This window comes from Trichomycterus rosablanca, chromosome 10, assembly GCF_030014385.1.
Source record: "Trichomycterus rosablanca isolate fTriRos1 chromosome 10, fTriRos1.hap1, whole genome shotgun sequence".
Taxonomy (NCBI): domain Eukaryota; kingdom Metazoa; phylum Chordata; class Actinopteri; order Siluriformes; family Trichomycteridae; genus Trichomycterus; species Trichomycterus rosablanca.
In genome coordinates, this window is record NC_085997.1 from 7,253,910 (window position 1) to 7,278,682 (window position 24,773).

The window sequence follows — 24,773 nt, forward strand, 5'->3', positions numbered from 1 at the left end:
AAACTCCGGTGAGCGCGATCAGGATTGGCTGACCGGGGACATGTGGTAGTCACGTGACAGTCCAGGGGCTCATGGGAATTGTAGTCCATATGGTAAGACGTGGAATGTGCCCCGTCCATCCACACCCCCCCCAGTCACAAGAAGACAAAATCAAAGCTGAGCTGAGTGCTTATTCGATGTCCCCCAGTGTAGATACTGATACAGACTCACTTATATGGTGGAAACAGTAAACAGGCTCGTGTTCCTTTTAAAAAACCTGTAAAGAACTGTTTGTGGTTTTGCACTTTTCTTATGCTGCACATTATTTAAAGTGAGTTGTTTGGGAGTTTTTTATATAAAGGATATAGCTAATTAAGATTTCTATTTTGTTCAAATTATTGTTAATTATTGTTATATTGTTATAAAGTTTGAGTTCCTTGAAAGGATAATTAGGTGGTGCTGTTACTATTTTTGCATTTCTGCAGTCTTTTAAATTAAAATTTTTCAATTGAATTATACAAAAAAAAAAAAAATTTGCGATCGCAATCGAGAATCAATAATACATTTGAAAATAATCGATTTTTTTTTTCAATATCACCCAGCCCTAACTGTATTACAAATTCATGTGGACAGATCTGTAAAAATGAAATGTGTGGCCCTCTGGTTTAGGTGTTTATGTGAAATCGGCCCTTGGTAAAAAGAAGTTGTGCACCCCTGTTCTAACCTGTAATATATTGCATTTCTTAAAATGCCCACTAGGTGGAGGCAAACCGCAAATTTACAAAAACAGTGGCCACATTTTATGTCAATCACGTTGACTTGTTAAAATGAGGGGCGATCTACCTGTATGCACTGTGCGATCGACTGGTAGATCGTGATTGACGTATTGGGCACCCCTGATGTAAAACAACTGTACTTTTGGTAACCCCTTTTGGAGTCTTTCCAAGAAATTGCTCCTGATAACTTTTATTGTTTATTGAAACACAACATTTCCATCACAGATCTGCTTCAAACTTAGGGAGATCCGCTGTCAGAACTCGGACACAGTCTCTATGTTCAAGTCTAGATTGAAAACATATTTATTTACTCAGGCTTTTGATTGGTCTTTTCAAACTAAACAAGCAAACCTAGTTATGCTGTAATAGTTAGGGGTGCTGGAGTCTAAACCTGTAAAACTCTCTGATATTTTACTCTTAACGATTTCACATTGTAACAACATCTTCTGTTGTTTTAATCCGAGGAGGCTCTGACGGAAACCTGTTCACCCTCTCGAGGTTAAAGACTGCAACTCGAGACTGCAGTGCCAACAATGCTGCTCCTACTAGATGTGACGGGGACCTGGCGTGTTTGCACCAAAAATGTCCAGAACTTAAAATGGACTTTATCACAGACTGGATCCTCCAGGCCACCCAAGAAGGACGTGTCCCTGCTGAGTCTGGTTCCTCTCAAGGTTTCTTCCTGAGTTTTTCCCTGCCACAGTCGCCCTCGGCTTGCTCAATAGGGGTTTTTGGTCTGTTGGTCCTGGATTTTGTAAAGTTGCTTTGAGACAATGTTCATTGTAAAAAGCGCTATATAAATAAATTTTTCTTGACATGTGTCCGAGATCTCTAACTCAAGCACCGTTTATGCAATCCATTTGAGTACTACTGTATTTTATAGAGTACATCCTGAGCTTTTTATTAATGTCACAAAGCAAAGTAAGAGATCAGTTTTGTTCAATATGAGTCGTAACTTCAGTTTATAAAGATTACAGAAATGTACAGCAATTTTAACCCTTTCTAAACAAAACATTTATCCAACGTCCTTTGTTGTGGACAGCAGGACTTACTACACCCGGTTTTTAGCCTATTTCTATACAAGGAAGCAGAGGGCTGAGTAAGGCAGAAAATATTTTATTACAAATTTATGCAGGAAATTCAGGTGGTGGTGTGTTAGTGTGTGTTGTGCTGGTATTACTGGATAAGACACAGCAGCGCTGCTGGACTGAGAATAGTCCACCAACCAAAAACATCCAGCCATCAGCACCCAGTGGGAAGCGTCCTATGACCACTGATGAAGGTCTAGAAGATGACCAACTCAAACAGCAGCAATAGATGAGCGATCGTTTCTGACTTTACATCTACAAGGTGGACCAACTAGGTAGGAGTGTCTAATAGAGTGGACAGTGAGTGGACAAGGTATTTAAAAACTTCAGCAGCGCTGCTGTGTCTGATCCACTCATGCCAGCACAACACACACTAACACACCACCACCATGTCAGTGTCACTGCAGTACTGAGAATGATCCACCATCCAAATAATACCTGCTCTGTGGTGGTCCTGTCAATAATTGTAGAACTACAAAGTGCTTCTATATGGTAAGTGGAGCTGATAAAATAGACAGTGAGTGTAGAAACAAGGAGGTGGTTTTAATGTTATGGTTGATTAGTGTAAACTCACACACTGCTGTATGTGCTTGCATGACTGTAGGACGCGTTTTCAGTGCATTACCGTAATATCCATAAAATGTGTCCTTGAGATTTCAGTGCAGAAAAGTTTGTGTAGAGACTGCAGCAGCGGATACTGTGTTTGTTTAGATTTTATGGTCATACTTTATTAACAAGGTAAGTTTATTAAAATAAACGTTTTTTGTATATTAGCTTCTGGATATTTTCGGATGCTACGGACAAAACTGTGTTGTACTGCTATGATGATACGACTATGTTCCAAACCCTTTTAGACTCTTCCACCACCGTTAGCGCTTCTCTCAGTTAGTTCAGCTCATTAAATATATTATCCACAATATCGCTTACTTTTACAAACCCAATTCCAAAAATGTTTAGACAGAAGGGAAAATGTCAATGTAAATAGACAGCAGTTTGTAAAAGATGTTATTTATATTCTAGCATACAAACATACATCGCTCCAAAATATGAATGAACGCTTCAGCCAGGGTTGCCAGATTGCGCATTTAAAAGTCCGTCAAAATGCATGGAAAACCGCCGATAATCAGCGCTTAAACAATATTAAACCAGTTAAACATGACCTACTACTGCTGATATAAGACTAAGAAGTCTTAAGGGTTTTTTGTGTTTTTGCTAGAACTGTTTCTACTTGAAGAACTCTTTAGTATAATTCAAGGTTCTTTGCTAACTCAATTTGATTTTTATGGATTTTTTTCTCTTGCCACATATCAATGCACATAACATTTAAGGACTGGAAAACAATCGTGCAATTGATACAGGAAAAAAGGAAAAAGGTGAAAGAAAGGAATCTGTTTGTGATCTACCTGCAAAATTCTCCTCCTGAGATGTTCTTTTTTGTGTGTGTAAGCAGCAACATACTTCACCTAAAACTTGATATAATCGCCTTCAAGAGAGCCGAAACAGAAATAAAAACATTTTATAATAATTGAAGTTCTACAGGACAACATATGTTAAAGTTTGTAATTTAAGTCACATCCTTGTGGGGATTAAAGCAGGTTGCAGAGCCCCGATAGCTCAGTTGGTAGAGCATCAGACTTTTAATATGAGGATCCAGGGTTCAAGTCCCTGTTCGAGTGAGTTGCTTCTTACTGCATTAGGTAAGCGGTAATTTCCAGCATTTAACCAGCCACAGCGAAGAACTGTTGGAGTAGCGACTAATCTTAACCCATCAGATACACGACCATTCTTTTGTTACAGTAAGCTTGCAAGCAGAGCAACAAGACGGTCAGTATTTAAGGGCTTCCTTTCTTACAACATTTCTTCTGCTAAACCATCATGCTGTATGCTTAATTTAAGACTCTGTGGTGCATCGGTGTGTTTGAGCTTGTTTAAAAGCTCATTGGCTTTAGAACGTATGCTGTTTTCACAGTGTCTGCGTTCCATTTTAGGTATAAACACAGTTATTGGGTGAGTACAAGTTTTTTTTTTTTATTATGCTTCCTATTATATCATAGTTGCATGTAGTCGGAGCGATGCTAGAGATAACAGCAACGATACAAAGGTACACCAAGTTAAGGTTTGTGTGCACAGTGCGGTCGAACTGTTTCATGTTACATAAAAAAATGTCCTGTACTACATGGTTTGTTTAGAATGATGAAGAATTTGTACTTTGTGAGATATTTCTAAGTAAAATAGCATGTACTTGATAAGCTTGAAATAATTGCACACTGTATGTGTAACATGTTCTCCACACCAACTAGTTGTTTTAAACAGACTGTAGTAAATATAGGACCGTTTAAATCTATATTTATGTGCAGCCTAATAATGCACTGAGTTTTAGATATTAATACCCACATATTTTATGTTGAATGACATGCATCATAATTTTAGTTCTTGCTTCACAGAGCTGCTTTGTTATTGCACTGCACTAAACAGTTGGTATATCCTGCACTATTTTGGCCCTTACATAATGCAGCATCAACCCTTAAGTCAGTCTGTCAGTGGTACAAAGTTACGATTTGGTTCAGTTCGTCCTAAAGGCTGCGATAAACGTGAGTACGTGAGCTTAAACACGTTGAACCCCCACTTTATAATGCAGCATCAATGATCTGTTAGTACATTACAATTTACAAAGGGTAAAGGAGAGTTCTTTATACGGGGAATTAGCTCAATTGGTAGAGTGCTTGCTTCGCGTGCGAGAGGTAGCGGGATCGATGCCTGCATTCTCCAATGCAGAAACATTATGATCGTTTAAAGGCAACACGTAACATCAGACTCCTTTCGTCATTGCTCACTGAAACGCTGCGTCAAAAATGAGGTCAGTTTTCGCTCTATTTTCATTCATCGTTTAGTTTAAAGACCTTTATTAATTTTTTTAATTGACAAACATGCAATAACTTTGAAACAATCTTGAAACAAATCTTTTCACATTATTATGTATGGTAGAGGGTTAAAGATGTAAATTTGTATAAAGCATGAGCTGTAGCTGCACGCATTCAGTTTAAAACACTGATGCTCGCCTACAAAGCCAAAAATGGACCAGCCCCAAGCTACCATCGTGGTCTAATCAAACCTCGCTCTGTACCACGCAACCTCCAAGCCACTAGTCTCGCTCGACTTGAGCCCCCACCCAGGACTAAAGGAAGACGAGCATCAAGGCACCCAAGTGGTGGAATGAACTTCCTCTGTCTGTCCGAACATCTGAGTCTCTTGCTGTCTTTAAAAAACGATTAAAAACCCACCTTTTTACTAAGCACTTAAGCTGACTTGTACTTATTTACTAACATTTTTTTTTCATTTCCAAAAAAACTAACAAAAAAAAAACACTTCTAACAGGTTTCAGCAGATTTGTGTTCTTTGACTGTTGTTTACTAAAACTTGAGAAATGAAATGTTTACTATGGAAGCACTTCTGTAAGTCACTCTGGATGAGAGCGTCTGCTAAATGCAGAAAATGTAAATGTAAAATGTTAGAAGTGGAATTCTAACCCACACCTCCAGAGGAAACTGCAAACTAAACACAGCACCTTAGACCACTCAACCATCCTGACCTGCTTGCAAAGGTCTAATACCAATCCCACAACACCCCCATGTGGACTAAGCTTTGGATGAACTGTTGTATCTTTTCATATTATTATGTATGGTAGAGGGTTAAAGATGTAAATTTGTATAAAGCATGAGCTGTCAGAAGTGAGATTCAAACCCACGCCTCAGTGAGAGACTGTGACCTGAACGCAGCACCTTAGACCGCATCCTGACTAGCTTGGGTACCGTTGACACCACATCATGTATCAATAGAAAGAGAGCCCCATATGAGCACTCCAACTGACCAAATAATGTTTTTGGGTGGACCATTGTTAGCACTGTAACGGCACTAGCATGTTAGGGTGTGTTTTCTCTGGTATGAGTGTATTAGGTACAGCCTTCTTGTTGGGTTTTTAACTGACTGGATTATGTGTTAATAACTCAAACCCTGTTTGTGCTGGTTGTAGGCTATTCAATCGACCACTAGATGTAGTGTAGTGTGTATTCGTGTTTCCTTAATTTCGTTGTGTTCTCCCTTAATGTAATTGCGTTCCACCTTAAAGAATTTGTGTTGTCTCTTAATATATTCGCGTTTTTCCTTATTGTTGTTGTGTTGTCAGCTTTTGTTTGTTTTGTAAATGTTATTGTGTTTTAAGACAGCGGGCCACCGTAATATAGATGGCATAATATGAATACAGTTAGAAAGTAAAACGATGTCGCATGCTGACCTGTGTGGAATACAACTAATGTATGTAGTACTAAGAAGTGTTTCTTACGGGTTTTTTTGTGTGTTCTTGCTGGAACTGTTCTACAGGACAACATATGTTAAAGTTTGTAATTCAAGTCACATCCTTGTGAGGGTTAAAGTAAGCCTGGATAGCTCAGTCGGTAGAGCATCAGACTTTTAATCTGAGGGTCCAGGGTTCAAGTCCCTCTTTGGGCGAGTTGTTTCTTACTGCATTAGGTGAGCGGTAATGTCCCGTACAACATGGTTTAATTAGAAAGTTCAAGAATTTGTACTTTGTGAGATGTTATTAAGTGAAATATCATGTACTTGATAAGCTTGAAATAATAGCGCTCTGTGTGTGTAACATGTTCTCCACACCAACTAGTTGTTTCAAACAGACTGTAGTAAATAGAGGACAGGTTAAATCTATATTTATATTTATATATTTATCTATATTTATATTTATCACTGGGCCAGTGATAGCTCAGTGGTTAAGGTACTGGACTAGTAAACAGAAGGTTGCTGGTTCAAGCCCCACCACCACCAAGTTGCTACTGTTGGGTCCCTGAGCAAGGCCCTTAACCCTCAATTGCTCATTGTGTAAGTTGCTTTGGAAAAAAAGCGTCTGCTGAAAATGTAAATTTATGTGTAGCCTAATAATCTGATCTCTGCTGATATCTTGTGGGCCATATTGACTAATCAGTGAAAATTAATGTTTCCTTGTATAATAAAACCATTATGCTTATTTAGCTTTAATTAGCTTTAATTATTAAATAGTTAATAAGATAGTGATGGTGAAACTAAAAACCTGTAATTACCATCACTAAGTGTTTTTACCATCACAACAAGATATGTGTTGGTAATGACATGTTGAGGTAATGACAGTTTTTACTTAGGAAAAAAGTAAACAGCTAGTATACAATGTACTTTACATACATTTAAATAATGTGAACATTTCAATTGTAAAATACTGCTGTAACAATGTAAATAGACGCTGAATAAACATACTTTATGATCAGGATGAATACATGTTTAAATTTCTCACATTTTTAGAGATCAAAAACCAAGGTCCTGGCATCGATGTGGATGTTACTTTGACACGTACCACCTAGTACCTCAGCATTGTTGCAGACCATGTACACCCTTTCATGCAAACTGTATTCCCTGATGGCTGTTGACTCTAAAGAAGTAACTTTGTATAAAGCTTGAGATGTCAGAAGTGGGATTCGAACCCGTAAACTGCTTAATCTTTTCACATTATTATGTATTGTAAATGTACTGACTGTAACCCTTTGTCACTAGGCTGTAAACCAAAAATCAATAGAAAGGGAGCCCCATATGAGATCTCCAACTGACCAAATAATGTTTTTGGGTGGACCATTCTTAGCACTGTAACAGCACTAGTGTAGCCGGTGTGATCTTGTTGGTGAGACTCGCATTCAAATACCCCTCTGCGTTGTGTAGCAAGAAGACAACTGGACACGCTCTGCCATTCACTTGGGAATTTATTCTCTTCCTCCAGCGCCTCTAGCGCGAACTGAGGTTGGTGAACCTCTCAACACCAATATAACTTGCCACAACAGGCGTAAAATTCAAAATAAAAGCTCTTTACATAAATCGGCAAAAAAACAAAACATTATAAAATTCACAAGCAAAATGTACATAAAAAATAAGGATTTTAAGTGAAATATGAAAAACAAAACCATATCTATATTTTTACACATCTGCTACATTCTCCTCCCCTTGAATTTCACTAAAATCCTGATTAGTTACTACCAGAATATGCATTCAAAATCTGGAAAATACATTTGATCATGACTGGCACACGCAATGAAAACCCTTATTCTTTTCTAATTCAGCTAAATGAGCTACCTGCCTAACAGGTCAAGAGAAACCCAAGGTTGATCAAGCCCTAGATTTTCTTGGAATAATATGATGCCTTGTACATCATAGAGTAACCTGGCCCCACTTATGCCTTGAAATTCACAATGAACATGGAAACACGTCATCTAATAATCTTTTCAAAAGATATTGAGTAGTGATTGAGATTTCTTAGTTACTGTGTTAGCAAAACTCTCCACCTTAAAAGACTTTTGAGTCATAGACTCAATTAACCGACTGACCTTTTTCACGACTCTTCCTGCACGAGTTCTGACCACATCCTGAGTGTCAGTATTTTGTGTCTGTGTGTCTACACTGGTGTGTGCTGGTAAATCGGTTACAGTTGAGACTGTGTCTGGAATAACTGATGGATCAAAGTCATCATCTAGACTATTAACACCAGCATTACGTGAATTAGGTGAAAGAGAGTACTGGTCTTTGTCATCATCTAGTTCTTGAACTCTAGATTCATCTTCTAATAGACTGGAATTATCACATTCTGTGATTTCATCAATAAATGACCCTGAACTCTCAGCACTCTCTGAATTGTTGTGCGTTGAAACTTCAAAAGGATTCAAAAGACTGATGTCCTCCACTGGACTTTCTGCACTAGACTGGTCGTTGCTTATTTCGTCGGTAGACAAACCCACAGGCAGAAAACTAATGTCCAAGATCAAATTACGATGAACAACTTTTTGGTTTCCCTCATCATCTTTCAATTTGTACACGTTTGTTTGAAGATTCTTGTCTTCCACAGTATAGACTGTTGGATTCCATTTATCAGCAAGTTTTCTTTTTCCTCTTTCGCCTTTGTTTGCGAGGAGTACTCTGTCTCCTAAGTTGAGATGTGTCCCCTTGACCCTTCGGTTGTACCCTTCAGCTTGTTTACGTTGTTCTTTGGCAGCATGCTTCTGTGCAATTCCAGCTGCTTCATGAAGATAGGACATGAGCTTTTTCACATAGCTTCCATGGTCAACAACAACAGGATCATGTAACACCTGCTTAAACATTACGTCGACAGGAAGTCGTGGAATACGACCAAACATTAGCTGGAACGGTGTATAACCAGTTGTTTCGTGAACATTTGCATTGTACGCGAATGTTAACGTCTGAATCTGCTCAGGCCACTTATGCTTTTCTTGGAGGGGAAGTGATCGCAACATATTGCCCAGTGTGCGATTGAATCTTTCAGTTCCACCATTACCCATAGGGTGATATGCGGTAGTGCGGGACTTGGAAACACCAGACAGATGTAACAATTCTGCTATAAGTGCACTTTCGAAGTTGGCCCCCTGATCAGTGTGAATTCTTTCTGGAAACCCGTACACACAGAACACATGATCACACAACTTCTTGGCAATTTGTTTAGCGGTTTGATTTGGACATACAAAGGCATGGGCTAATTTTGTAAAGTGATCTGTCAAAACCAGTACATCTACAGAGCGCTGGTTTCTGTCCTCGGCACACCAAAAATCTAAACAAACTAATTCCATAGGAGCAGAAGTCCGAATGTTCTCTAATGGTGCTCTGGCAGATGGCTCAGGTGTTTTGGCCAAAATACATCGCTGGCAACACTTCACATACTCCCTGACATCATACTCCATTTTATGCCAGAAGAAACGTTGACGTGCGAGGTAAAGTGTCCTTGCCTGTCCTTGGTGACCAGCAAGATCATGAACGCCTTGCAAAGCTTTTTCTCTGAGACTTCGGGGTAAGACAAACTGGTGTCTCTTCTGTCTACTAAGGGGGTCTTTAGTGACTCTGTAGAGAATGCCATCTTGGACCCTCAGTCTGTCCCATTGTTTAAGAAGCCCCAAAGTTCTCGAATTCATTCTACCTCTCTCTCGCCTTGAAGGTTGCTTTCTCTGACTGACTAATGACACAACCTCTGAAATGGTGGGGTCAAGCTCTTGGCTGCGCTGAAGCTCCTCTAAGCTAATAACTGAAATCTCACTACAGCCAGGAGACTGGAAACTTTGAAGAGACTGGACAACTTGCGAAGCTCTTAGCTCTGCTGTCGAATCCCACTGCTCATGTGCATCCAAGCAAGCTTTAATGGTGGAACTGTCGCAAGGAAAATGTGTGCACTGAGACAAGGAAGAGGTTTGAACACATTGCACTCTGAGGCGGAAAGAGTCCTGAATTCCATCCTCACTCATCCCTTTTGCTTCTGCAAGTAACTGATTGTAAGACTCGTTAATAAGTCTACGACTGACTGTTTTTGCGAATGGATCTCTGCTCAAAGCATCAGCCACTGTGTTCTTGCTACCAGGTATGTGTTTTATATCAAATGTGTATGGGGCAAGTTTGGACACCCAGCGTTGTTCGCAAGCATCTAACTTGGGTTTGGTCATTATATATGTGACTGGATTGTTATCAGTCCACACTGTAAAGGTGTGACCCTTTAACCAATGACTAAACTTCTCACATACACTCCACTTGAGTGCTAAAAATTCAAGACGGTGAGCTGGATACAGTTTTTGAGACTTGGTCAAAGATTTACTTGCAAATGCTATGGGGCGAGCTTTCTCTTCACCAACTGCCACTTGGGATAAGACAGCCCCAAGACCGTCCAAAGAAGCATCTATGGACAAAATGAAAGGGCGTGAGAAATCTGGGTGTGCAAGAACCACACTGTTTAGAAGGCTCTCTTTTAGACTGGCAAGGGCAGCATCACACTCAGAGGTCCAGTCAACAGGCTGTAGTCTACGGAATGTTCCTGCCCTTGTGTGTGGTTTGACTTTGCCTCTCCTCTTCTGTCCAGCAGTGAGAGCAAAAAGTGGCTTTGCTATGGCAGAACAATTGGCAATGAAATGTTGGTAGTAGAATACCATACCGAGGAAAGACTTTATTCTTTTTCCTGAGGGTGTGCACCCATCCTCCTCCATCAAATCAACTTTTGACATCTTTGTTATGACTTCGACTTTGGCTGGATCCAGTGAGACCCCATTACAGTCTACAAGATGTCCAAGAAACTTTACAGACGCTCGCATCAGATGGCATTTTTTTGGACTGAGCTTAAGATTATGAAGCCGCAACCGCTGGAATACAACTTCCAATCTCTTCAATGCTTCATCTTCGCTTGATGCGAATACCAGCAAATCGTCAAGATAGCATAACAAGCTACTGAAATTGAGGTCGCCAAAAATGCTCAACATCATGCGCATAAATGAGGCGGGACTATTTGACAAACCTTGTGGCATCCGGTTATACTCATGCAGCCCTAAGGGAGTTGTAAACGCAGTATATTTTTTGTCCTCTTCAGCCATGGGGATGTTGTAGAAACCTGACGTCAGGTCCACGGTGCTGAAAAAGGCATTTCCACCTAGTGCTGCCAAACAGTCTGCCTGATGCGGGAGTGGATGCGCATCTTTGATGGTTCTGGCGTTTAGCCATCTAAAATCAGTGCAAATCCTCAGATTGCCATCTTTCTTCCACACTAAGACTAGTGGTGAAGCGTACTCACTCACAGACTTTCGAATTATGCCCTGCTCTTCCATTTCTGATAGCACCTGCCGTAGTTTTTGATAATGAGCAGGCGGTACACGACGATAAGGAAGTCGGAACGGTCGCTCATCTGTGAGTCGGATACGGTGAACAAATCCTTTGGCTTCTCCACAGTCTAGGGAGTTTTTGGAGAAAACGTCATGATACCTCTCAAGCAATTGGACTAATTTTTCCTTGCCTACAAGGTCTGCGGAGCAGGAGTCAATGTCTACATCACCAAGTCCAGCATCTTGGAGTCTTTGTTTGAGATCTGAAAGACACATTGTTGGAGTCTGCTGGCATGGTGAAATTAATTCAGTTTGGCTCACTCCTTGGAAAAGCTCAAAGTCCTCCACAGCTAAACAAGGCGACACATCAGCTAATTTAGTGTTTCTCCTCAGGGTAACAGGCTGATCAGAGAAGTTGGTGACCTTCATGGGGATCCATCCGTCACCCCATAATAGTGTAACAATGCGCCCAACCATAATATGACGTGGCATTGTTTTGGAAGATGTGGGCTCAACAACAACTGTGCTCCCTGGAGACATGGGAACATTGCTTGGGAGTTTTCCCCAAAGTAGGTGTTCTTGTTTTCCCAATAAAGTAACAGCTTGTTGGAGTTTAACAGTTCCCACCTTACTAGGTAACTCATCGCCTCGCCATCGGCATGTGTTTGCCATGAGATCCAAAAACTGTTCACATTCGTCAGAGGAACGTACACCACTGCTGGAAATGAGACGCCAATAATCATTATTTTCTTTCATGTGATGCATGAGAAATTTAATCACATTTGTGCCTAATATTAGTTCATCCTTCTGTCCTGGCACAACAAGAACTGGTACAATGCAGCTTTCCCCATAAACTTTTAACTCAGTTTCATACATGCATTTTGGTCTGGTAAGTTTACCCCCACATCCAACTAAGACTATATTCTCAGTCAGTGGCTTTGGTTCTGGCAATACATTTTCGTTCAGCATCCTTGCTTCAGCCTCTTCGCTAAAGGTGCACGCCATAGACCCAGAATCGAGCATCCCTCGTACTTTAAATTTGTTATTTACACTAACTGACGCATAAAACAATTCATCAAATGACTCAACTCTCTGCACATTCTGCACTATAACTTTAGCGCCTACTGGTGCCTGAGTGCATGCATTCTGATAGCATTGTTCAAGGTCACTGAGGGGTGATTCATAATTACCCACACTTTCCCCTCCTGAGTGCAGGCTGTCTAGTTTAAAGACTGTGACTCTTGGGAAGATGGTGGAAAAGCTTGGCTTGAATCAACATTAGTACAATTCTTTTTGATGTGACCTGGCTGAAAGCAGCTCAGACACAAACGATGTCGTCTGCAATGAGCAAGAGTAGAGTGTTCACTAGATCTACAGACCCTGCATGGTTTTACTGGTGGCTGAGGTGAGCTGAAGGGCTTTGCTGCAATTTGATTATTCTGTGTGAGCGCTCGATCTAGAAGGCTTACAAGTGTTCTCATGCAGTCATCCTCAACTGGTGGAGTAGGTGTGGTAGTAGCGTCAGCGTGTACAATTGATTCTACTGAGCAGTTGCTGGGCATGGTTACAATTGGTTCAGGAGTCTGTACATGAACAATCGCATGTCTCACATGACTGGGACGTTTGGACTTAGTGAGTGTCTGTTCTCTCAGCTCGGACTGATAGCGGTCAAGATGTTCTTGTATCTCACTTGCTGTCCATTTATTTGGTGCCTTGAACTTGAAAACAGCAGAAAGAGCTGTGTCAGGGCAGTACTTAACAAACATCATTGCCACCTCATGGCATGGGTCTTCTATTTGTCGTCCCAGCCTCCTTAGACCCTCTTCTGCTGCATCAACAGCCTTGTTTAAACGAACCCAGTACTCAATAGGATTTTCTCCCACCGCTGGTACTGTACCATAAAAGTCAGCTAAAGGCATGCACGAATATTTAATATCACTAAAGTGTTGTTTTAACACATCAAAGATTACTTTAGGATCATCACTAGGCTTTAACGAAGGGTTACTGCGAAGTGTTATCCTTACAATGTCCTTAGCTTTACCCATTAATCTAGAGAGAATCTCCTGAAACTGCTCTGCTAGTGGTACGCTTCGCTTTCTTAAATAAGTTTGCATAAGCTCCTCCCATTCAAGTGTAGTGAACTTGTCAGAATCATCTCCCCGAAAAACAGGGGGTTCCCTAACGTCACTCTGCATAACCAGTCTAACACCTGTCAAATTCAGTGAGTGTGTGTCTGTGGGTGACTGACTTGTATTTACAGACTGAGTTTGTGCAAAATTATCACTTTTCTCCCCACAAACCTCTTTTTGCTGAGCTGACATTAGTGTTTGGCCTACCTGATGGGCAATGTGTGTTATGAGATTGTGTAAAGCTGGATCATTAAGATCTGTTAAAACTGAATGTGAATTATTGGGACCTTTGTCGGCAACATCAATTATTCGAGTAGAGCAAAATGCAGGTGAGGCTACTCTTATTTTGCTCCTATCTGCAACTGGTGTAAATGGCACTTCCCCAAGGTATCTGCCTCTACCCAACCCAAAACTAAATGTGTTCTCAACCATGGAACGAACCTTGTCTTTCTCCATATCATATGTCATTTCTGTGTTCTATACTTTTCAAACAATGTAAATAAATACTAAACAGTAAACAGTTTCGACAGTAGAATAAAATATCAAAATACTAAATACAATATTTACAGTTCACCAAGTGCATTTACTCTGTGCTGTGAAAGAAGGCAACTTAGCTGTCTCAGTTCAATAATGCTGGTTGATGCAAATCAGCAACTCCTGGCGACCAAGCTGACGCTGATCCACTGTGCGAAGATCCACTGTAGACTGATCTGATGCAACAGGATCCGGGTCACGGCACCACATGTAGCCGGTGTGATCTTGTTGGTGAGACTCGCATTCAAATACCCCTCTGCGTTGTGTAGCAAGAAGACAACTGGACACGCTCTGCCATTCACTTGGGAATTTATTCTCTTCCTCCAGCGCCTCTAGCGCGAACTGAGGTTGGTGAACCTCTCAACACCAATATAACTTGCCACAACAGGCGTAAAATTCAAAATAAAAGCTCTTTACATAAATCGGCAAAAAAACAAAACATTATAAAATTCACAAGCAAAATGTACATAAAAAATAAGGATTTTAAGTGAAATATGAAAAACAAAACCATATCTATATTTTTACACATCTGCTACACTAGCATGTTAGGGTGTGTTTTCTCTAGTCTGAGTGTATTAGGTACAGCCTTCTTGTTGGGTTTTTAACTGACTGGATTATTTATTAACATTAATTATTATTCATTAAGAACTCAAACCCTGTTTGTGCTGGTTGTAGGCTATTCAATTGTCCACTAGATGACATAATATGAATACAGTTAGAAAGTAAAACGATGTCTGTTTCGAGCAAAGTTTCATCACATGCTGACCTGTGTGGAATACAACTGATGTATGTAGCACTAAGAAGTGTTTCTTAAGGGTTCTTTTAGGTGTTCTTGGTAGAACTGTTTCTACTTGAAGAACCATTTAGTATAATTTAAGGTTCTCTGCTAACTGAATTTGATTTTTATGGATTTTTTTATTTTGCCACATATAAATGCACATAACATTTTAATGAAAAGCAACGCATAATATAGAAAAGAGTACGTGAGCTTTAACATGTTGCACTCTCACTCTCTCTCAAAGGGTAAAGGAAAGTTTTGTGTAAGGGGAATTAGCTCAAATGGTAGAGTGCTCGCTTAGCATGCGCGAGGTAGTGGGATCGATGCCCACATTCTCCAGTACACAAACATTATGATCATTTTGCAATCTGAAAAGATTGTCAGTACAATGTCAGTAACGCCCTATTTACGCTCAAACAGTTTTGTTTACATACCTTTTTTGTTTTGTTTTGACAGAAACGCATAAACTTATAATTTTTTATAATGTTTTATTATTTGATACTGTTACAATTGATACATTATAAAGTATTGTACATATTTAAGTTCGGTGGAATAATTGGCTTGCTTTTAAAAACGACTACAGTTCGCCATCTACAGGCCATTCTTGGTACGTCTTGTTAAAACGTAGCCAATGGAAAACTGGTGCCCACACTTCTGTGGCTTGGGATCTACTATTTCAGTCAACCGGTCATCAGGATCTACTTTTTAAAAAGGTTGGCCTGATCATTTTTCAAGAATGCTTTAAAGCTTTTTTAAATGCGCTTCATTTGCCTGTATTGATATTCAGCATTACAGGGCAAGCGTGGGTCCAGTGTCACGAACACTGGGCTCAAGACAAAAATACACCCTGGACAGGGCACGTCAAACCATCGCAAAGCATCACACACTAATTTATCCACTCACTCACACATACAGGTGCAATTTAGAGCAGCAATTACACCTACTGGCACGTTTTCATACCCGGAGGAAAGCCACGCATACATGGTGAGTATACACCGATCAGCCATAACATTAAAACCACTTCCTTGTTTCTACACTCACTGTCCATTTCATCAGCTCCACCATATAGAAGCACTTTGTAGTTCTACAATTACTGACTGTAATCCATCTGTTTCTCTACATGCTTTTTTTATCCCCCTTTTATGCTGTTCTTCAATGGTCAGGACTCTCCCAGGACCACTACAGAGCAGCTATTATTTGGGTGGTGGGTCATTCTCAGCACTGCAGTAACACTGACATGGTGGTGGTGTCTTAGTGTGTTGTGCTGGTATGAGTGGATAAGACATAGCAGCGCTGCAGGTTTTTAAACACCTCACTGTCACTGCTGGACTGAGAATAGTCCACCAACCAAAAACATCCAGCCAACAGCGCCCTGTGGGCAGTGTCCTATGACCACTGATGAAGGTCTAGAAGATTACCAACTCAAACAGCAGCAATAGATGAACGATCGCCTCTGACTGTCTCTACAAGGTGGACCAACTAGGTAGGAGTGTCTAATAGAGTGGACAGTGAGTGGACACGGTATTTAAAAACTCCAGCAGCGCTGCTGTGTCTGATCCACTCATACCAGCACAACACACACTAACACACCAACACCATGTCAGTGTCACTGCAGTGCTGAGAATGATCCACCACCTAGATAATACCTGCTCTGTGGTGGTCATGTCAATAATTGTAGAAATTCAAAGTGCTCCTATATGGTAAGTGGAGCTGATAAAATAGACAGTGAGTGTAGAAACAAGGAGGTGGTTTTAATGTTATGGTTGATTAGTGTAAACTCACACTGTATGTGCTTGTATGACTGTAGGACACGTTTTCAGTGCATTACCGTAATATCCATAAAATGTGTCCTTGAGTTTTCAGTGCAGAAAAGTTTGTGTAGAGACTGCAGCAGCGGATACTGTGTTTGTTTAGAAATTGTGGTCATACTTTTTTCAACAAGGTAAGTTTATGAAAATAAAAGTTTTTTGTATATTAGCTTCTGGATATTTTCAGATGCTACGGACAAAACTGTGTTGTACTGCTATGATGATACGACTATGTTCCAAACCCTTTTTGACTTTTCCACCACCGTTAGCGCTTCTCTCATTTAGTTCAGCTCATTAAATATATTATCTACTGTATCCCTTACTTTTACAAACCCAATTCCAAAAATGTTTAGACAGAAGGGAAAATGTAAATGTAAATAGACAGCAATTTGTAAAAGATGTTATTTATATTCTAGCATACAAACATACATCGCTCCAAAATATGAATGAACGCTTCAGCCAGGGTTGCAAGATTGCGCATTTAAAAGTCCGCCAAAATGCATGGAAAACCGCCCAACATACTCAGGAAAAACAGCCGATAATCAGCGCTTAAACAATATTAAACCAGTTAAACATGATCAACTACTGCTGATATCTCACAAATCAGTGATTATAAATTATGAATAGCATTTGAAATAATAAAAAACTAAGACTAACTAGTACTAAAATTTGTACTAACTGTTATATCTTTTCACATTATTATGTATGGTAGAGGGTTAAAGATGTAAATTTGTATAAAGCATGAGCTTTCAGAAGTGGGAATCGAACCCCCAGCTTCCAGGGGAGACTGCGACCTGAACGCAGCGCCTTAGACCGCTCGGCTAGACCGCTCGGCCATCCTGACTAGTTGGGGTACCATTCAGTGGCGATTTCTGTAAGACTGCAAGGAAAGCTCAGCTTCCCCTAAAATGTCAAAAATAAAATGGTCAAATATGTACAGTTGTGTTAACATTTCATTGACTACAAATGCGTTAGAACACATTCATCTTGAAGACGAGTTAGTTCAGAATCAGCTACTTATCACAAATCGACTCGATTTTGTTAACTTAACTCATACGTTCCCGGAGCGTCAATGCATTTACCCGCAGACGCTGAGCGTCTCTTTGCTTCTATGGGGCTGCATGGGCGGGACTTCGAAACTCGCCGGTCATTGGATAAATGCCACGATTTTGTCCCGCCCCCAGACGCTGAGCGTCTCTGGGGGTGAATGGGGCTGTGGGCGGGTCTGTACGCTGAGCTTCTGCAAGATGATTGGAGGATCAGTGGAAAGGCTGAATCCCGTTTTGATTGACAGCTGTCGCTGGGAGCTTCAGTACCATCGCGGATTTTGCGAGTGAAGTCGGAAGACAAACTGCAACCCAATTCATGCCATTTTCTTGAAAACTAACAAAGGGGAGAATTTATACATTTATATATAAATAAATTGACAAATTTTATGATGTAAGCCGACAATGAGCTTCCCCTCTTTGAAAGACCAGCAGCCGCCACTGGTACCATTGATACCACCCTCGCCCCACATGGTCTAAGATTTGTACAAACTGCTTAATCTTTTCACATTATTATGTGTGGTAGAGGGTTAAAGACATAAATTTGTGTAAAGCATGAGCTGTCACAGTGCCTTAGACTGCTAAAACCATTCTGTCTAGCTTGGACACTGTTGACGCCACTCCCACCCCACACAGACTAATATTTGTACAAACTGCTTAATCTTTTCACAAATTATTATGTTCGGTAAATTTACTGACTGTAACCCATTTGCTGTACTGCACACTGTCACTATAGGCTGTAAACTATATATCAATCGAAGGGGAGCCCCATATGAGCACTCCAACTGATCAAATAATGTTTTGGCACTGTAACGGCACTAGCATGTTAGGGTGAAATGTCTTGCAGAGCCTGGATAGCTCAGTCGCTAGAGCGTCAGACTTTTAATTTGAGGTCCAGTGTTCAAGTCCCTGTTCGGGAGAGTTGTTTCTTACTGCATTAGGTAAGCGGTAATGTCCTGTACTACATGGTTTGTTTAGAATGATGAAGAATTTGTACTTTGTGAGTTTTTTGTAAGTAAACTAGCATGTACTTGATAAGCTTGAAATAATAGCACACTGTATGTGTTAACATGTTCTCCACACCAACTAGTTGTACGCCCAGCTGTTTCAAACAGACTGTAGTAAATAGAGGACCGTTTAAATCTCTAATTACATTTACATTTTACATTTTCTGCATTTAGCAGACGCTCTCATCCAGAGCGACTTACAGAAGTGCTTCCATAGTAAACATTTCATTTCTCAAGTTTTAGTAAACAACAGTCAAAGAACACAAATCTGCTGAAACCTGTTAGAACAAAAGTGGGTTGTTGTTTTTTTTGGAAATGGAAAAAAAGTGTTAGTAAATATGTACAAGTCAGCTTAAGTGCTTAGTAAAAAGGTGGGTTTTTAATCGTTTTTTAAAGACAGCAAGAAACTCAGATGTTCGGACGGACAGAGGAAGTTCATTCCACCACTTGGGTGCTAGAACAGAGAAGAGCCTTGATGCTTGTCTTCCTTTAGTCCTGGGTGGAGGATCAAGTCGGGCGAGACTAGTGATTCGGAGGTTGCGTGGTACAGAGCGGGGGTTTGATTAGACCCCGAAGGTAGCTTGAGGCTGGTCCATTTTTGGCTTTGTAGGCGAGCATCAGTTTTTAAACTGAATGCGTTCAGCAACAGGAAGCCAGTGAAGAGAACACAGCAGTGGGGTGATGTGGCAGTGTTTGGGCTGGTTAAAAACCAGACGTGCAGCTGCATTTTGAATGAGCTGTAAAGGTTTAATCGTGGACATGGGAGCTCCTGCCAGGAGGGAGTTGCAGTTGTCCAACTGTGAGATTACAAGTGATTGGACCAGAATCTGGGTAGCTTTCCTGGAGAGAAATGGCCGAATCTTCCTGATGTTGTACAGGAGGAACCGGCACGATCTTGTCATGTTGGCTATATGAGGAGAGAAGGTCAGCTGATTATCCAGGACAGCACCAAGACTTCTTACCTTATCAGATGGTCTGATCTGGGAGTCATCCAGAGAAATGACTAGGTCCTGGGTTGGAGACTGATCTCCAGGAATAAGCAACACCTCTGTCCGCTGGGATTAAGTTTTAGATGATGAGCTGACATCCATTGTGAGATATCTCGCAGACATGCTGAGATGCGAGCTGAGACTTGTGTGTCTGAAGGAGGAAATGACAGAACGAGCTGAGTGTCATCTGCATAGGAGTGGTAGGAGAAGCCATGGGAGGCTATGACCTTACCCAGAGAGCGGGTGTAGATAGAGAAAAGAAGTGGGCCAAGTACAGAGCCCTGAGGAACACCGGTTGAGAGAGTGCATGGGGGAGATATGGATCCCCTCCATGACACTTGGTAGGAGTGCCATTCAAGGTAGGAGGTCATCCATTGCCATGCTGAACCTGTTACTCCAAGGTTGGAGAGAGTGGACAAGAGGATGCTGTGATTCACTGTGTCGAAGGCTGCGGAGAGGTCAAGAAGAATGAGGACCAATGACAGTTTGGCTGCTTTGGCTGCATGAAGCTTCTCAGTAACAGCTACAAGTGCTGTTTCCGTAGAATGCGCTGCCTTGAAGCCAGACTGGTACGGATCGTGGAGGTCATTCTGAGTAAGAAAGGCAGATAGTTGGTTATAGACAGCACGTTCAAGAATTTTGGATAGAAAAGAGAGGAGTGAGACAGGTCTGTAGTTGTTAATGTCTGTAGTGTCTAGTGTAGGTTTCTTAAGAAGGGGAATGACCTGAGTCTTCTTAAACGCAGTACGGACAACACCTGATGTCAGGGAGTTGTTGATGATGGGTGTGATGAAGGGGATTAGGTCCTGTGAGATGTCTTTGAGGATGGTGGATGGTATAGGGTCGAGTGTGCATGTAGTGGGATTGCTGGATGAGAGGAGCTGTGCAACCTCATCCATGGTGAGTGGGGTGAAGCTGGTGAGTGTGTTGGTGGGTTGAGGGTCAGTTGAAAGTGGGTCAGTCGGAGAGAAGGATTGATTGATTTTGTCAATCTTGTCCTGAAAGAATGTTGCAGTCAGTAGCAGTAAGAGAGGCAGATGGGGGAGGAGGAAGAGGGTTCAGAAGAGAGGAAAAGATAGCATGAAGCTTACGTGGGTCAGCAGCAGATTGTTCAATCTTGGCTTTGTAAAAAGATGTTTTTGAAGCAGTCACATCGGATGAGAACCTGGACAGCAGATCGTGTTAGGAGTGGAGATCAACACCAAGCTTAGATTTTCTCCACTTTCTCTCAGCTGCCCTTATCTCTCTTCTGTTGCTGCGCAATGCATCTGAAAGCCAAGGAGCAGGGTGAGAAGGTTTTCCTCGTTTAAGGGTAAGAGGACAGAGCTGATCGAGGACAATATTAAACCAGTTAAACATGGCCTACTACTGCTGATATCTCACAAATCAGTGATTATAAATTATTAATGGCATTTGAAATAATAAAAAACTAAGACTAAGATTTGTACTAACTTTTGTATCTTTTCACATTATTATGTATGGTAGAGGGTTAAAGATGTAAATTTGTACAAAGCATGAGATGTCAGAAGTGGGATTCAAAACCACACCTCCAGGGGAGACTGCGATCTAAACGCAGCGCCTTAGACCGCTCGGCCATTCTGACTAGCTAGAGTACCACAGATACCATGCTCGCCTCACAAGGAATAATATTTGTACAAATTCCTTAATCTTTTTACATTATTATGTATGGTAAATTTACTGACTGTAACCCATTTGCTGCACTGTACACTTTGTCACTACGCTGTAAACCATATATCAATAGAAAGGGAGCCCCATATGAGCACTCCAACTGACCAAATAATGTTTTTTGGGTGGACCATTGTTAGCACTGTAACGGCACTAGCGTGTTAGGGTGTGTTTTCTCTGGTATGAGTGTATTAGGTACAGCCTTCTTGTTGGGTTTTTAACTGACTGGATTATTTATTAAGATTATTTATTATTTTTTAAGAGCTCAAACCCTGTTGTGCACCACCCTTAGGCCAGACTTGGTGCTCTGGTTCCCTTCATTGAAGTCTGTATACATCACAGAGCTCACAGTTCCATGGGAGAATTCAACAGAAGAGGCCTATGAGCGCAAGAAACTGCGCCACACAGAACTGGCAGCAGATGCTGCTGGCTGCTGAAAGAACTTGGCATCCATGGACAGGCTCTACGACAAACAATTAGATCAGTCTCTGAAGCGGCCGAAAGAAGCAGCCAGTGGATATGGATCAAGCGGAAGGACCATTGCTGGGCTCAAAGAGCATCGACAGGACCCGCTCACTAATTCCCCCCACACCCCATCCCATTAGAGAACCCAGGTCACAACCCTCCAGGAGGAGGATGAACAAGGTGTACGGTTAGTGCTAGGCTTGACTCGGGGAAGAGGACACCCCCTGCCTTGCATAGTCCCGTGGGCTGCGCCACTTAAATAACCAGGCAATTCTCATGATTGGGCATGGGACACAAGCTCAGGTTTGATCATCCTGTAGCTGTATCGAACCCACGCCTCCAGGGGAGACTGCGACCTGAACGATAAAGGATTTTATTTGTGAACTTCAGCTCCGCATTTAACACGATCATCCCCAATAAACTGGTCAGCAAACTGGTGAACCTGGGCCTGAATTCCTCAATGTGCACCTGGATTATGGATTTTCTCACTGGACGTCCACAAAAGGTCAAAATTGGCAACCACACCTCCTCCACCCTCATCCTAAACACAGGAACGCCGCAGGGTTGTGTGATAAGCCCTATGCTTTTCACACTTTTTACACAGGACTGTACCACCATTCACAATTCCAACAGAATAATTAAAATTTCAGATGACACAACTATAGTTGGACTGATCTCCAACAATCAGGAAATGGCCTACAGGCAGGAGGTAGCTCACTTGTCTGATTGGTGTACATTAAACAACCTGGCTCTTAACACCTCTAAGACAAAGGAGATCGTCATTGACTTTCGAAGAACAAAGGAGATAAACCACCTCCCCCTGCACATCCATGGAAACAAGGTGGAGATGGTGAAAAGCCTGAAATTCCTCAGAGTCTACGTGTCTGACCAGCTGACATGGACCGTTAACACCTCACACCTGATTAAGAAGGCTCAACAAAGACTCTTCTTTCTCAGGAAGCTGAAAAAGGCCAAACTATGGCAGAACCTACTAGTAAACTTTTACAAGAGCACAATAGAAAGTATTCTGACCAGCAATTTCACAGAGTGGTATTCAAGCTGCACTGCCGCCGAGTGTAAGGATCTGCATCGCGTAGTGAAAACAGCTCAATGGATTATTGGCACAGTTAGTATTTAATATTTAAAGCAAAAATGTAAATTCACTTAAAAGTGCAAAGATTTTTATTGTTCTTTCTTTTTTTTGTGATTACTACTACTGTCTTTCTTCTACTGCTGCTACTCTATTGGAGAGATGCCACTCGAAATTGCATTGTACTTGTGTATAGTGACAATAAAGATTCTATTCTTCTATTCTATGCTGCATTATAAAACGAGGGTGCAACGTGTTTGAGCTCACGTACTCTTTTCTATATTATGCGTTGTTTTTGAACCATCACAGACTCAGTTTATTTAAAACGTTGATCTTAGCCTTTAGGACGAACAATGTGAGGTCTTTTATAAAGTGCATTTTTTCTTTGATTTTGTTGGACCTGTAGGAGATTGTCCTGTTCTTGTTGCAGCTCTGCTGGAGGGTTATTTTCTTGGTGTTTGTGGTGGTGGTGGTGGGGCGGTCTTTGTTCCCATTTTGGTTTATTTAGTATATGATGTACTTTACAACGATTTAAATAATGTGAACATTTCCATTTTTGTCGTAAAATACTGCTGTAACAATGTAAATGGACGCTGAATAAACATACTTAAATGGATATTTAAGTATTTAATTACATATTTAAATGGATGTAAAGTACATCATATACTAAATAAACCAAAATGGGAACAAAGACCCCACCACCACCACCACAAACACCAACAAAATAACCCTCCAGCAGAGCTGCAACAATAAACAGAGCAAGATCAGGATGAATACATGATTCAGTTTCTCACATTTTCAGTGATCAAAAGCCTGGGTCCTGGCATCCATGTGGATGTTACTTTGACACGTACCACCTACCTCAGCACTGTTGCAGACCATGTTCACCCTTTGATGAAAACTGTATTCCCTGATGACTGTGTCCTCTAAAGAAGTAGATTTGTTTAAATTATGAGCTGTCAGAAGTGGGATTCGAACCCACGCCTCCAGGGGAGACTGCGACCTGAACACAGCGCCTTAGACCACTCGGCCATCCTGACCTGAATGCACATTATGAAAGACAATTTTCCTCAACACCCCCACATGGCCACAGATTTGTACGGACTGCTGAATCTTTTTACATTATTATGTATGTTAGAGGGTTAAAGACATAAGTTTGAAAGAAGTGGCTGATGCTGGCACCAGCCGATACTGAGCTTTGCAGTTTCCCATATGGTCTAGTGGTCAGGTTTCCTGGTTTTCACCCAGGTGGCACGGGTTTGACTCCCAGTATGGGAATTGCCTTCTATGATTGGACTTGAGCAAAACTTTGCCCATTACTTCCTCTGCGCCTTGTTGCTGTAGCTCAAGCAGCTTTTTCTGTTGGAACTATGACTGCAGTCTATCAGGGGGCAGCCGACATGAGCCACCAGTGGCAGACTGCTGGGAAGCCGTGATCGTATAGTGGTTAGTAATCTGCGTTGTGGCCGCAGCAACCCCGGTTCGAATCTGTGTCATGGCACTGTCTTTTCGTATGCCATGCTTCGAAGGTTTCTATTCTCTCTCTTTTTTTGTCTCTCTAACTCCTTGTGTATGGTTCTCTGTACCCCAGATCCAACAATGCAGGTCTTGTCAATGTGACAAAGACTTGGCAGAGTGGAATGAAGTGGCTGATTCTGGCGTCAGCCAGTGCTGAGCCTTGCAGTTTCCCATATGGTCTAGCGGTCAGGATTCCTGATTTTTACCCAGGTTTT

At 41.3% G+C, this 24,773-nt stretch overlaps 2 non-coding genes across 2 annotated transcripts; both read right to left on the reverse strand.

The window, feature by feature from the left end:
• Positions 1-21,319: 21,319 nt before the first annotated feature.
• Positions 21,320-21,402, reverse strand: trnal-uag (transfer RNA leucine (anticodon UAG)). The gene has a single exon. It is a non-coding gene; the product is annotated as a tRNA-Leu (tRNA).
• A 2,595-nt stretch (positions 21,403-23,997) lies between these two features.
• On the reverse strand, positions 23,998-24,080 carry trnal-cag (transfer RNA leucine (anticodon CAG)). The gene has a single exon. It is a non-coding gene; the product is annotated as a tRNA-Leu (tRNA).
• Between the last annotated feature and the right edge of the window lie 693 nt (positions 24,081-24,773).